Source organism: Manis pentadactyla, chromosome 9 (genome assembly GCF_030020395.1).
Source record: "Manis pentadactyla isolate mManPen7 chromosome 9, mManPen7.hap1, whole genome shotgun sequence".
NCBI lineage: Eukaryota > Metazoa > Chordata > Mammalia > Pholidota > Manidae > Manis > Manis pentadactyla.
Window position 1 is genome coordinate 80468278 of NC_080027.1, and position 13818 is coordinate 80482095.

The window sequence follows — 13818 nt, forward strand, 5'->3', positions numbered from 1 at the left end:
GTATGTATGTGCATTTGAGTTATTTGGCAGTGATGTCTCTTAAACCAAATTCAGTTATTCATTCAAGGAATATTTATTGCATGCACACTATTTGTCAGACACTTATCTAAGGAGCTAAGGACATGACAGAGAATAAATAAAATCCTTGCCTTCAGTGTTACAAGCACACTATTCAGCCACAAGATCTGCCCAAACAAATTTCAACCATCAAATTTATATCTCCCCACAGAAACTATTTTGAAGAAAAGAAAGGAACAACAGAATCTTGATCCCCTCAGACAGCCTTCTAAGCCACCATATATAAATCATTAAGTTTTTATGCCTGCATTATGAAGTATTTGACAATCTAAAAAAAGTTCACATGGACACACAGTATATTTTCTACAGTTCACAAAGTATGCTTCAATCTTCCCTGAGGGAATAGAATTCACTAAGGCACTTCCAAATATGGTTTAAAAGTGTAGGATCCTGCCAAAAATGGTCATATCTATTTGTGTTAAGCCAACCTTAATCTTATCTATATATTTCTCCTTTCAAATCTATACCAACATGAATTTATGAATTTAGATTAATGGCTTCCCTGAAATAAGACCATAAGACCATATCCGTTTTTTTTTGTTTTTTGTTTTTTTGGCAAAATGTGCATTACCTAAACTAAAATCAGAGATACTCAATTTAAATATGCATTTGCTGAATGCCTGCCTTGCATGACATATGCAATCTGATGTCAGCCTCATGGCAGTCAGTTCCATGTGCTTGTTATTACCTCTAAGTTAAAGATAAGCAACCAGGCTTAGAGAGGTTAAATGGTGCATATCCAGTGTGCCCAGTATAAAACTGAGTATTCAAATTCACTTAGGATGCCAGAGTCTAAGTTCACTGAATTTCTTAGTCACCCTTAAAATAACACAAAAGAGTAAAATTTATGAAATGGCAAGAAGTCCCATAAAGTGATTTCCATCGCTTTTTAAGATCAGTGAAAATGGTAAGTTTTAGGAAGGTTTCACAAAATTAACACAGATTTCACATTGTTTTCCTAATTGAAAAGAAACAGTATAAAAATCCAATGAACAAACTCCTCAGCTTGACCATCTTAGATCATCCATAGATACGACATCAAGAATAAAACAGTAGGACTCTCTCCGTCAAAGGTCTCCAGAAGCATTTTGAGGAAAGGAATGGAACACAGAGCTGCTGTAGCAGAGAATAAAATTATGAGCAATGTCCACGACGGGCTGCTTCAGAAAACCACTGGCAAGTTGGTGTTAGAGGATTTGCACATGCACACAATCAGATGTGTCTGTCTGTATGAAACCTTGATTACATACATTCTATTGAGGCTTTATTCTATCATGTAGTGAAGATGTTGTTCAACATTGGATTCACTATAACAAATACATTCATTTGTTCTCTAGTAAGACTGCAAATCAAAATTATGAACTTGGAGGGCCCTAATATTAGTGATGGAATTTTTACCCCATCTAATTTACATTGTATAATTGCCTAGAAATATGCCTTTATTTTGTGCATCCCAGGTCCAGACAATGTAATATGTGCTAAAATTATATATTTAATGTATAAGAGCTTTCTTATACAACTTTTAGACTAAAAGTACACACAAAATGATAACAGCATTATTTTATCCTTAAAATTTCATTCCAATAACTATTTTTGCTGAGATTTGTTTTTCTGTGCCTCAAAGAGAAAATCTTGATATTTTTTCTGTACCTGGTATGAAGCAGCATTTCATGTAGAAAACGACATGCAGCAGTCAATCTGTCCTGGAAAGACCTCAGAAGAACCTGGCCACTACTGTAAGGTCAGTTGAACATTCCTTGGTTCTCAAGTGTAGCCACTAGAACTGGTAGAGGGCTTGGCCAGACTGTACTCATTCCCAAGAAGTTAATCCAAATTAATCCAAGAATAACCATAGCAAACAGTCATTCTTAGAGGGCCTATTATGCTTGGGGCTTTGCATAACATTACTTTTGATTCACAAAACAATTTTAATACAGTGAATCCTAATTATTTGATATTATGTTTCCCACCTCCACAGATGAGAAAATTGAGGGCCAGGGAAAGTAAAGGTGTTGCCCAGAAGGCACAGCTATTAAATCAGAGGACAAAAGTATTTGAAAAGGTAACTTTGAAATGTGCAAAACCCAGCAGCGTTCTAGGCCTGTGGTCCTCCACAGAATCCAGCACACAACTACCTATTCACGAGCGTCACTCAGTCGGCACCAATTTCAGCTCTTGAAACAAGCTCATAAGGTAAATTTCCAAGCTGGTCATGGTCAAAATTCTCTCATCAGTCCATGAATAAGTTCCCTAAAATGCAGGAGCAACTCTGGCTGCCAAGTGAAAGGAGCTAAACCCTAGGCTGGGCAAAGTGTCCCCTCACTGTAGTGCTGCTGAAGTGATTCACTAGCATGAAGGATGATGACATCCTGAGATGCTCCATCATCTCCAGGTTTTGAAGAACACATTTAAGTGGAAGTGGGTGGGAACATACATTTCAGCCCACAATTTTAAGCACATTCATATCTCCTCTCTCTCCCTCTTTCCTTCTCACTTCCCCCCACCACCTCCCCCCAGCCCCTACTCCATTCCCTCCTCCTTCCTCTCTTTCTGGGAAAAGTTCACATGCCTAAGTGGGAGGGCACAGAGAAGGGGTGACAATGTGAAGTACAGGAACAAACTTTGAAGTCTAATTGAAGTAGCAGTGAAGAAATTTTGATGTCCAAAAGAAAAAGGAAAAAACCTCCACTGATTGGGATTGGCAGAGCCAAGCTGATTTCAAGGCTGGGTTTCCCACGTGAAGCCCAGAGTTGAACTGTGCAGTAAAAACCATAAACGTCCATTTTTACCCTCTATTTTCTCTTTTGCCAGTTGTGCTAAGTTGCAACTGAGCAGGAACTTCATGTAACTTGAGTCAATCTATGACCCCAAGTGGTGACTTCACTGTGGTCATGTAAAAACAAACAAACAATAAGCAAAACCATAAGAAATTATAAGAAATGAAGAAACCTACAGGGACCTCAGAGGGGGAAAAACATTATGATTATTTTCATAGATTGGTAAATTTATTGCCTGATCTATGTCCCAACAGGAAGCATGTGCCCAGAAAAATAAATCAGAGAAGTGCTCAGCTGTCGGCTCGTTTAGTTAAGGAGTAATGAAAAGGATAAGAATAGATGATGTGAGTGACAGAACAGACTCAGATGCTTTTAGCCGGGCGTTTCTGGTTTCTGTTAACACCTCTCTAATACAAATCTAACTCCATGGTTCTTGAATGACTCTCCAGGGACCACCACTCACTGGATTAAATGTGCCCAACACCAAGAAGGGACCCAGGAGATTGCTGCCTTCCATCGCCTTTGGAATATGCCAGCGTTGTTTTTGTTTTAAAGTCTTAAAGCTAGAGATAGCTGAGCTCTGCTATTTAAGAAAATGTCAAAGGAAGGATATGAATGTTGGAGATGGGCTACCCTGGAGATCCAGAGTAGCAGAAGTTTATTTCAAGTTCTCAGGACAGGTACCTTTCTTGATCCTACTAGATAAAAATGGCAGCTCTGGGGACAGAGCAGCCATGCCATGTATATGGTTGATTCCTGTCCAGTTTGGATACCAAACTGACTTTAGTCTGCTGTTCGGAGGCTTGTGTGGGTTACCTGCCTTACACAGTTTGGCCACTCATCAGAGTTACAGCTTCTTCAGACCTCAGTTTCCTTTTATGGCATGAGATCTCTCAGGAGTCTTCTGGCTTTAAAGTTATATGAGTTTATGATTGTGATAGAAGTCCTCAGACAGGAATAGAGAAGACAAAGAGGAAGAGTTTTGTTAAACAACAACAAACAAAAGCCAGCTCCAGGACTCTGGCAGTTCTGGAGGAGGGAGATGGAAAGACAGGTCATCCTACAGACTGTCAAGTACTATAAACATTTCCAACCTTCCTATTTTCCTTTTTTTTTGGCTCTTTTCCCCCAAGACAAAGCTGGCTCGTAAGAAGCATTAGTGGCTCAACACAGACTTTTCTTTAGCTCCTTTACCTAAGTTAGCACAAGACACTAGATTTCTGCCTTTCTCTCAAGTCTGTCCTGGTTTTGGGGAAGGTTTCTGGCAAAACCCGAGCCAACTGCCCAGGCCATCTACAGTCTACATATGGCCTCTCTGTTATTCAAAGTAGTGATTAGTTCCAAGGGGGTGGGGTTGAAGAAAAGTGGTTTCTCCTCTCATTCTTAACACTGGTGAGAATCTAGGTAAATTTGAAGACCACATATGAGCATGTGTATTCCAGAGAGATGGGGAAAGTACATCCACCTTTCTCCACCTCTTCCTCCCCCATACACACCCTCCCTCCCTCAGTCCACCTCCCAGCCAGAAGTCATCCTTCATGGGTTATTACCATATTTTTGTGTTACTACATTCTGTTGATCTGCAGTGTCAGGTTGGATAATGAAATTTAAATTGGGTCCCTTCGATTTCCAATGGCTAAACATTTGTGCATCTAACTCCAGGGCTGCCATACAACTTAAATGCATTCTAGAGTGTCAGGCACATAGCTCAGGTACCCCATACTGCAGTGGCTTTCTTGGGGAGATTTTTTTTTCCTGGTGAACATATTTGCTAAAAGTATTTGCCCAGAATGCAGACAAACTGCATCATTATAGCAGACCATCTTATGGGTGAGCTCCATCTGATGGAGCAAATGCCTGGGCCACCCTCTCCCTATACTCTGACCCCCAATAACTAGGTCTTTAAAAAATCACACTAAGGGGTTGGGGGGGTTGAAGGGATATGGGGCCAGAAATGTTAAATTAAGGGACATTTTCTTCATTGATAAATAAGAAAATAAGGATCACTCACTGTATTTCAGACTGATCACAGCAACATCCAGATGGAAATCCAGGTGGTTAAGTACAAGCGAAAATGCAGGATCTTGACACCAGAAAAAAAAAAAAAAGGGAGAGGGGGAGGGAGAGAAAAGAGGCTGATGAAGAAAAATCCAACTGCAATTATCCGTCAATTTTAGTCAACATAGGCACAAATCCAACTGTGCTTTACTGGTTTCTCTCCCCTAATCAATGCTTCGTTCTGCCGCGGTCAACTTTCTTCTCTGAAATTTCTTTGCAGATGTATTATTAATTCCCTCTCCTCTTGTGGGAAATTCAAAAAGAAAGGAAATCACCACCATACCAAGTCTTTACTTTCCTAAAAAAGCCCCAAACTTTCAATTCCAAAAATATCTCCTTGGCTTACTTTCTCCTTTACAGAAAAAAATGAGCATACTTTTTCTTTGTGGATCCTCGGTTCTCCACTTCCAACCATCCTTTTGGGGAGGCGGAGCAGCTGTTTTAGTATTATTTATGTCAGAACACACCAACCCTGGCGGGTCTGACACTGGTGTATTTCATTTTTCAACGCTCCCTGTGTGCCCATATACACATTTGTGTTAAGATCCAGGTTTCACAAGAAAAAGCTTCGTACTTCCTTCCCTCTTGCACAATCAGTTTATCCACTGCGTTCGGTTCCGAGGGAGAGCTGCGTCCCGCATCCTTCATTTTCGCAAGGCACCCAACCGCCACCGTCACCAAAAAAGTCTCCTCTCACGTTGCCGATTCCTCTCCCCAGCCACCCCCTTCGAACAATTCGGGGATCAGCTCCCCCCACTCGCCATTCTGGCCGGCCCGTTCTCCAAAGATCTGATTAGATTTCTCATCACAGCCCAGTGCGCAACTGGAATTTTGGTTCAGTCACAGCCACCCGGCCAGCCACCTTCCCCTCTCCCTCCAAACTCCCCGTTATATCCTGTCTCCTACCATCCACCGCCTCTGCAATTTCATAATCTCACGTTAAATGGAGTGCGGGGGGCGGGGGCGGGGGTAGTGGAAGAAAATTTCAAGGCTCCGTCAGCTGTCAAGAAGAAACCCATTCCTCCCCCCGCTTTTTTTTTTTTTTAAAGGCTCGGGTGGCTTTTGCTTCTTCTGTCCCCGCCCCCACCCCGGGCACCCGGTCCGGATCCTCCAGGTGTTGCCGAACTCCGCGGTCAGGCCCGGGATCACGGGAGAGACGCGTGACGCGATCCTTCGCTGGTGGCCCCTGCCAGCCTCAGGGTCCTCTTCTCCTCCATCAGCCGGGAGCGGATCCAGACGCGCCTCAGAGAGAGAAGTTAAAACGGGGTTTTTATTTCAAACAGGGAGGGCGAAATGAGGGGACCCACGGGGTGTCAAGGCAAATTTAAAAATCGTAATAAAATGGGGGAGAAAAAAAATAGAACAAGGAGCGAAGGACGTTTAAAAAAAATCCCTAATTGCTGTCTCCTCTCATCCTTCTCGAACGAAACTGCAGCTTTGATATCATTTCCAGCTGCGTCGGGTACATTTTGGAGCCACAAGTTGGTTCCTCTTCGCGCAGACCTTCCCGTCGCCCGCCGGTCCTCGGAGGAGACGCGTTCTCGGGAGCGCAGCTGCTCGGCGACGTCCTTAGCGCCGTCGCCCTGGTTCGTGGCTCCCTGCGCTGCAGAAATCCCGGTCCCCTTCCATCCACTTCTGCTTGAACTCTTCCTCCCACTCCTGCTCCTCTCCCCTCTTTTCCCCCCAAATAAATAAATGCGCTCCCTGTGCCGGCGGCAGCTCCTGCTAGCCTAAGGATTTCTTTCGGCCAGTGCCACGTCCCGATGTGTTGGGTCCTAGTTGCCAAAATCTCCTCCGGACTACAGTCCTCTTCCCCCCTCTTCCCCTCTTTCCTACCTCTTTTCCTTTCCCTTTCCCTGCTTGCGATCAGTAAAATACAATTACCCAATTACCTCCCATCATCTTAGCACTGATTGGTCAATTGCATTAACACTTGAAGTCGGGGAAGAGGGGATTGGTGCCTGTGCAGTGTGGCACCGCTGCCACCTGGAGGGCAGAGTCAGAACAGCGGCGTCTCAAAGCAGTCCCCCACGCCCGGAGGTGGGTAAGAGGCGAAGAAACTCAGGGGTTGTGTGGGAGAAGGTGTGAGTTTTTTCTAAACGCCTGCCTGTTTTCATCCTGAAAGCCAGAAGTTGGAGCTACAAAGGGGAAGACATTGAAATCACATCACCACTGGGGTTCAAAAATATCACCAACCCATAAAGCTGTTGCTTTCAGATTGCTGGGCAAGAGCCTGCCCTTCCCTCGTCAAGCACACTGGTCACAGGGTAAGGATTAACGCAGTGCTATTACCTAGGATAGGCTGATCGGAAGAAATCTAGGAACAGCTGAAAAGCTGCTAGGGAGGGAGGCTCTGGTCCAAGGGGATAATCTCACCAGGAGGAAGCTCTGTAAAGGGGAGATAGGAGCCTTCAGCCTATGCAATGTTGCAGTAAATTGGCCTGTTCAGTTTGTACAAGACATCCAGGACAGCTTGACAACTCAATTCCAACATCCCTCCTACTGTCTGTGGGCTTTCCTATTAACCAATAACGTTGGAGGGGCAGATGGCACATTTCAATTTCACAGGGTTTTCTTAGAAAGATGGGGTCTTCTAGCACAAAATAGTACTATCAATATTATATTGAAGATGGTTTCTTTCTCCACTGTATAATTATCATAGGGTCCCTTCGGTAAGTTGTGCTTATTCATTTTTAGTTATTTGGGTATGTGACCTTGAGATATGAAATAGATAAAATGAGGGATGATAAATTCAAACAATTAAAATTTATATATCTTGGAGAAGGATAAACAAATGTTTCTGTTTCAAGTCCCCTAATTAATAACTTGCTGATTTGCTTTACTTTTGAAAGATAAGAATGTGTACTTGATTTAAAAACAGTTTTAGACAAAATGAGTGAACCATAGTGAGTGGCATAAGACAAAAAGGAAATTTTTACTAAGGGAACAAAAGAGGCATATCCAAGTTCACACCAAATGTTCTTCCCTCTTCAGTTCTCTTTATAGTATATGGATATTTCCTCACTTAGAGTTAAAAAAACAGTAATAAAAAAGAATTATACCTATACATTTCTTTGGGTACTAAGCACATACTCTAATATGTGTCTAAAATGTCAGTACCTGCAAGGGGAGCGACCTTTCCTCACACACAGACTGTAATTTATTATAATTTCTCCATGTTTCTTGAGAGCTTTGACATAATTATGCTTGCATCAAAATGGGAATTTATTGAGGGGTAATGGCATTGCTCCTATTTTTAAATAAATGCTGTATTGATTGATTCAAAACACTAGTGGGCAGTTGACTATAACTTTAATTTGTCTTTTGAAGCTCTTACCCTCATACACCAATTACAGTTTATCAACTAATAAAACATTAAAAAGTGCACTCACTAGCTGCTCTAGATAGCTTCAAAGGAGTCTACCCTCTGGTTCTGAAGTAAGCTAGGAGCCATTTGAAATGCAAATTTTCTTTTTAGGGACTTTGACAGCAAGGGAAAGGCCAATGATTTGTTTTTCAAAGCTGATTATTAGCTACCTACCAGACATCTTTAAAGCTTCTCAGAATGAATTAATCTATCAAACAAAGCAGCAGGGAAGGATCAGTGTTATTTAGCCAAAAAGGAAAAAGAAAGGCTTCCCATTCCTGTTTACCATCCTATTGAGCAGCTATAATTCCTTTTCACATGTCAGCTGCCCATTCACACTATATGACCTTGAATTAGTCATTTGGCTATCATTTTTATTCAGACTCAACCAGTGATTATTGGGTATCGATATGGCATGGTCTTCTGCTTCTCATACACATCACCTTATTCAAAACCCAAAACAGCCCCCTGAGAGATTTTTAAATGGGCAAAATGAAGCTAAATGCACATACTTGGCAAATGACAAAGACAAATTTAGAAACCAGATCTACTCAATTCCAATTCTTCCAGTTTTGCTACTACTTCCAGGTTTTAGGAACACGTGGAATACATTTAAGGCAGTTATAGGCTTGCAGGCTGTCATTATCAGCACTGAACTCCGGAGGCAAATTTGTAACCCTGTAGGGAAATGGAATTGCCCACATTTGTCACTGAATGACCTTACTCAAATAGAACTGAAATAAATTAAGCCAGCTGTCACACAAATACACACGCAAGTTAAATTGTTGTAAAATAATGATGTAAATATAGATATTTATTCTTTAGAAGTTGCTAGGTACTGTCAACAATGACAGGACATGTGTTCAAGTAAAATTCTTTATAAAAGCTCTTTTAGAGGAAATAATTACCCAGTGAATAATGGATTGATCACATTGTCACACTTCCAATTAGGCCACCTAGTTACCAAAAGCTTAGACAAGACAGATGCCATTAGAATGAGATGATGTGGGACGAGAGGATCACAGTGCTAACATGGCAGGCAGGTTTGTCTATGGACAGACAAAATTCTGTTTGTTTTCTCTCCTGATTTATAGGCATTGTGGTGGTGAAACGAAACTTTCATGTTATTTCACCATGTGCTGGTTACTCTACCTGGTGTATTCTTTAGCAAACAACAAAGGACAGCAGCTTTTAATCAAAAATACAAAATAACTAATAGAATGAATTCAGTAACTTTGTTAAAAATAGAGAAAATATGAAATATCTTTATTAATTTGATTTTTTAGGCTGTAGGCTACTCTATTCAACCATAATACACGCGTAAGATTTGAGTAGATTAGAAATGCTGGGACTAGGTATTTTCTTCTCACTTCTAATACTATTAAACAGGAACCAGAATATACTGCAAAATAATATCAAGCATGCCTCTATAGTCACACATAATGATATGTGAATTGACTTCTATAAACTAACTTATTTTGAAAACTAATGATAAAATGTCATATTTAGAGGGAACTTATTACATAAATTATGCTAGACAATATTCCAAGAATGTTGTATTTCAGAATGAGAAGATATCCTAACAGTCATTTATTCTTTGTTCCTTGAAATATAGATGATAATTTGCAAGTCTAAGTAGATTTGCAAGTTTCTGTGGGTTTTTTAAACTGTCTCCCCCAGGATGGCTACCCCTCTACCCAGCCTACCCAGCCTCCACCCCAGATAGTCTTACTTTTGTGTACTCTCATACTATTAAAAAAATAGCATTTGATAGTTTATGAGAGCCAAGCATAGTTTTACTCATGTGATCTTATCAACAACTTTATGAAAGTGGTGCACTCAGTTACCATTCTATATTATAGATAATGAAAATGGAGTTGAGGTTAAGTAAGGGCACCCAACTAGAAAGTGACAGAGGCAAGATTTTTAACTCAGGTTAAAAAGAAGATCATGCTTCAGATATTATGGTTGTAACAAATATTTCCTATTACTTATTCATTGGATGGCAATAATTTGCCCATGTCTGTATTTCCCTGTAAAGCATGATTGATTTCATAGCATATTTTTCTAATATTGTGCTCAAAGTTGAATGAATAACTCTTGAAGACTATGACATTAGGAAATAGAAGAATGTATGTCTTTTGACTCTTACTGGAGATTCTTTGCACTGTGGTACACAAAATATTAGAAAGATGAGATACTTGCTGCAATTCCTAAATAGAATACTGAATAATAGATGCCACTAAATAAAATAATCAGTGAAACATAACATCTGTATAAGTTAGCTATGGCTACATAATAAACTCTCCCAAAACTTGGTAGCTGAAAACAGCAATCATTTAGTTTCCCTTGGGTCTGTAGGTCAGTCAGAGATTGATTAAGTGGCTTTTCTGATTTTGGCTGGGTTCGCTGCTAGCTGATCTAAAGTGGTCTCAGCTGGGGTCACTTGGGCTACTCAAGTCCACTCCACATGTCTCTCTCCCTTCATCAGCTTGCCTCAAGCCAATTTTCTGGCAATAGGAGAAGTCCAAAAGAATAAGCAGAAAGGCATGAGTGCCTTTTCATTCTTGTGTATGAATCAAATATGCTGACTTCTCCTTGGCTACATCAAATCACCTGGTTGAGCCCATTGTCAAGAAATGGGGCAGGTCATCACACCCACAACAGGGGGACACTGTAAATTGCATGACAAGAGAGAGTAAAGAATCAGGGTGATCATGGCAATCAACCAATTTTTATCCCTTACAAATAACAAATTTTCTTAATGATCAGTGGGGTTTTTAGGGAAGAAAATTCTCCACATAAGGGGTCACTTAATCAGTTATTTAATTCAACAAATGAGTATTAGCCTTCCGTTATGTTCCAGGTATTATGGAAGTTATCACTAACTCCTCTGCTACTGCCACTTTCCTGATCATATCTGTTTTTTTCCTGATCCCGATTGTATGATCATTCAGGAACGGCTAGTATGTCTGCCCAAATCTCTTCACTGTTTTCCTTTATGGAGACGACTCTCAGGTTTCTCTGTGGATTCTTTGCCTCTAGCTTCCCTTCTTAGGCCTGCCATTCCCCTTCTACTACCAGTTGGCTTCTGACAAAGAAAATCTGATGAGAAAGTTTAAGGGAAGAAACAGTAAGGGGAAAATCAGATAATGATTAGACCGGTTGGGAAGAATAATATAGAGACATGAAAATGATACGAGTTGGAAGAAATCTACTGATCTCTAGAGGAAAAAAAAAGGAAAAATATGTTAAATATGTACAGTAACAAGAAGCCACAACACTGGGAAAACTCTTTGCAATGCATACAACAAAGGATTCATATTCTAAACATATAAATACTTCTTAGAAATAAACTTACAGAAGAGTGGGGAAAACATACAATACTAGTCAATTTGCAGGAGAACTGGTTATTTTAACCCATGTTATTTAACACAGTGCCTGGCCCCTTGGCTGCTTAATACATTTTTGATTGATGGATGAATGAACTGTCTACTTGGTTGAGGGACGAAAGGTAAATAATAGGTATGCCAATTACAAGTCATGGTGGTATGACATGGTCAGAATTTTACCAGAAGTAAATGCAAAAAGCTGGGTGAGTAGAAGAAGCAGTAGCTATCCCTATGTGGTGGCTATCCTAGCAGATACCACAAATGGGAAACCTAAATATGTTAAGAGTTTCATGAATGTCAATGTATAGTAGCTGGATGCAGAATAGCCCAGTTTACACCCAGAAAACAAAGAATAATATGCATTCTAAGAAAAATAATTTGGGTCCAAAGATAAGTCAGACTGAAGCTTAGCGAAATTAGTCCAGATTTTGAAAGCAGTCTCAATGAGTTCTTTCAAGGAGAATATCAATCACAAACAGTATGTGGGAAGGAAAAGCCTTGATGAAGGGGAGCATCCTGAGGCAGGGCTCTTCCTTTCTCAGACCCACTAGGCAACATGATCAATTCTATGAGTAACTGCAGGTGGTAAGAACAAAGCTGATGGAAACAACTGTATGACAATTTGGCAACCAATTCTGAATTGATTTAGATCCAACTACATTTCAGAAATCCTTCTTAAATAGTGACCCAAGCACTCACAGAATCCTTTATCAAATGTTTCTAAGGGAGATGGTATTTGTGCCTAGAAACTACATGATGGTATTTTTGTACTGTCTAAATTAGGATTCTTTGCACCGAGAATAAAATTGCCCATAAAGGTATCTTTAAAACTCCACCAGGAATTAGTAGATGGTGTGAACCCAGTTGTGTAATTTGAGAAGACAGCTGCATTTTATCTAGCTAAATCAGCACTTGATACTAAACAACTCCAAAGAATGTCACTTTATTTCAGCATATGCCATGCAGTGCAGATTCAAGAAATGATAGCCTTGTTTTCCCCCACCATATTACTATTGTGTTTTCACGAAATGAAGTGCATAGATTTCAAAATTCAGTTCTTTTCACATTGAAGATACATTATTAGCACATCTGTGATTCCAGGCCTCCAGCTGATTTAGTAGTACATGATTCAAATACTGTTAAACAATCTGTATTTTTAATATCCAGGTTCCTAACATGCATAGCATTTTTGAGGGGAGTAAATGACTCTCTAGAAGATGCTACAGATATATATTTTTAAGTCTATTATATATACACAGAAAATGGAAACACCTTTATTGCTTGAATGAAACAATTCTCCAACCACTGAAAATAAAGATATATAAAGAAATATCATTCAGTCAACTTGCAAAATGGAGAAGGATAGGAATCCTTTGATTCACTACACAGATCATTTTAATCCATTGACAATTATGAGCATTTTATAAGGCAAATGAGATATAAAATAAATATCCCTGTGGTAGATGAATATTCTGAGATGTGTCTTGGAGTTCAGGTCTTGATGAACAGTGAACCCTGGGGTGACTGTTAAGTGATTGTTTTATACCTTACTACAACCTTCCTTGTCAATATTTCTGAAAAGGATTATTACAGTTTGAAGAATTTTTATAGAAGTTTGTATTTTCAACATTTAAAAAAGCAATTATGCCACATTGGACATGACCTAAATGGATGTTTTTCCAAAGACATACAGATGGTCAACTGACTCAAGAAAAGGTGCTCAGCATCGTAGAAATGCAAATCAAACCACAGTGAGATGTAATCTCAAATCTGGTAGAATTGCTATTATCGAAAGTACAAGAGATAACAGGTGTTGGTGAGGATGTGGAGAAAAGACAACCCTTGGGCACTGTTGCTGGGAATGTAAACAAGTACAGCCACTATGGAAAAGTATAAGGGTTCCTTAAATTAAAAATAGAACTGCCATATGGTCTAGCAATCCCACTTCTGGGCATATATCTGAAAAAAAAAAAAATGAAGTCAGAATCTCAATAAAGATATCTGCACATCCCCCTGTTCATTTCAGCATTATTTACAACAGCCAAGATGCGCAATCTAAATGTCTGTCAGTGGGAGAACGGATAAGGAAAATGTGTATATGTATGCATATGTATATGTGTTTTATATACATATGTATATGTGTATC

General features: G+C 39.9%; 1 protein-coding gene across 3 annotated transcripts in view; it reads right to left on the reverse strand.

The window, feature by feature from the left end:
* Positions 1-13818, reverse strand: part of LRRC4C (leucine rich repeat containing 4C) — a 765580-nt gene that overhangs the window by 151468 nt on the left and 600294 nt on the right. Inside the window, exon 1 of one of the 3 annotated variants that reach the window (XM_036891795.2) lies at positions 4867-6891. The exons of 1 other annotated variant lie outside the window; for it this stretch is intronic. The gene's annotated coding sequence lies outside the window, so the exon portion shown is untranslated. Of the gene's footprint in view, positions 1-4866; positions 6892-13818 lie in introns of those variants that run through there. One more of the 3 variants, XM_057507567.1, reaches the window with a different exon arrangement.